Below are 2,379 nucleotides of genomic sequence, written 5' to 3'. Positions count from 1 at the left end.
TGTGACAGTTCAGACGCATCAGTGGAAAAATAAAAGGAAGAAGTACCGAACGCTTTCGTCTTTTTTCAACTCACTTTAAAGGTACCTACTATGCTAAAAAACACCGAGAATATCTAACTTGATATATTACCGGATGAGCCAGGATCACTATAACAGGACGAATGACGCAATTCGGTATCATGTTTACAATGGTAAAGATAAATCTGACCTAGTTGCTTTCAGTAGGAGAAACTAATTAGATGGCTTATTCTCCTCTCTCTCTCTCTCTCTCTCTCTCTCTCTCTCTCTCAGATTTACGGAATAACCGGTTTATATGCTAGCGCTATGAATTACCATTTTGGAAGAGGAATGCGTGAAAAAAGGAAACGTCGGCCGAAATTATTTCCACTAAGTGAACTAAAGTTGAAGAGCTGAAATATATACCAGTATCTTTTTCCACGAGTATGAAAGTGTTTATCCTTATGGGTTAAAAGTGAAGAAGAAAATAGTTAATTTATCCAGCTAACCCAAAGCTCTTTTAATTTAGATGTAATAGTTATCATCTAGGGAATAATTGAGGATTATACGGAATTAATTTAAGATAAATTAATAATGTTCTCATGACTTAATTGACGTGAAGTTTCGTATCAAAAGTGGCGCTGAAATCTGCATGCTTCACTTGACCCTAATTAATCCTTAATTTTTTATAATGATTTCACTCTTAAATTTTTGCCTTTGCCATCATTTCAGCCTGAACTGAGACTCGCCATTAAAGTAAATAATCATTTTAAAAATTTTACTTTTTCTCCGACAGACTTTATGAAATAAAAAAGAGGACTTTGTTTTAATAGTTTTTCCAATATTTTCTAATGATGTTTGAACTCTTTGCCTATTTAATCCCTCATTATTGTTTTTTTTCTATCAAAGGGTATATTGCACTCATGTCTTGTTGTCTGCCTCTGAAGTAATTACATCAGAGTTCTGTTTTGTTTTTTTGAAAATTAAATATTCGTTATTTGCTGAGAATCTGGAGTTTAAAATCGTTTTTCAATGTTATATTTGAGATTACTGGCGTTTTTTCACCAAACATTCAACATAAATTATAATTTTTTGCTCTATAATTTCTCATCAAGATTGCTGTGCATTTAGAGAAATATTGTCTCATAAGGAAGGATTCCGGAAAATTGCGACTAATTGATTCGGATCGAATGATTATCGGAAAATTAGTTGCCACGTTACGAAGGGGAAGACAGCAGGTGAGGATTAATATCATATCTAAGGACTTTTCCTCTCTAGTTCTTTTTGCAATATAAGAATCTTTCTCTTAGATATTAATTCCTATTAACTACCCATTACTAATGTTATGAACAGAATAAGTCAAATAATTTCCCCAGGTAAGATCTTATGGGATAGATCTATTGTTAAGATCTTCATTGGATTTTATTCTCAGCCTCTCGCAAAATACGTACCAGGACAAGTTTGTAGTAGTTTCTATAATTTTATTGAATTTTCGTAATGGATCCAGTACTGCTATGCAAAGTAGATCTGACTCTATCTTAACTGATATATCAATACATAATATTGACGAGGACGTCCCATCTGGTCCCAATTCTATTTCATTTTCGTAAGAGCCAGAATAATAAAAGTTGTGCGGCACAGGTAGAGCAGTAAAATGAGCCCTAGAGTAAAGAGGGATAAGGCAGGTATTTAAAGAATCAAAAACAGGAAAGAACAAGACAATTTTCTTCAATAAAGGCCACGAACAGGCTTCCTTATATCCTCCTACAAATGAGTTTTTCTCAGGAACAGAACGGGGATACTGTCAGTGCATTGGTTTTCTATAGATTTCTGAGTAATGCCACCATTAGTTTATCTCTCTCTCTCTCTCTCTCTCTCTCTCTCTCTCTCGTTATTCATTTACGACAGGAAGATCTTCCCTGGATAAATACAACTAAACCTACGTAGTTAATTGGAAACGAACTAGAAAATGCGCTGCAGTAATTATGTGAGAATGCGAAAGAGAGAGAGAGAGAGAAAGAAAGAGAGAGAGAGAGAGAGAGAGAGAAAAAAAAGAGAGAGAGAGAGAAAACCATTTGCTGGTCAGTTACTGGTAAATAGTTTTGTTTAAATAGAAGAATTGATATCGTCTGTCAAAGTGGTGTTATTACAGCGTTTTGAAGAATCTGACCGTTATGATAGCTTAGTTAGAGAATATAATGCATCAATCACCTCAGTATTCGATACCATTTGTTCTTTTAAGGATCTGATAATTGCGTTAATCTAACTGGAGAATATGTCATATCATACACCTTATTGGAGAAGCAATACACCTTACTGTTTAATACCATTATTGGTCCTGTCATTATCTTTAATAATTAGATTTGTTTCTTAATGGTTTCA

Source organism: Macrobrachium nipponense, chromosome 2 (assembly GCF_015104395.2).
Source record: "Macrobrachium nipponense isolate FS-2020 chromosome 2, ASM1510439v2, whole genome shotgun sequence".
NCBI classification, from domain to species: Eukaryota; Metazoa; Arthropoda; class Malacostraca; order Decapoda; family Palaemonidae; genus Macrobrachium; species Macrobrachium nipponense.
This window is presented reverse-complemented; position numbering follows the sequence as displayed.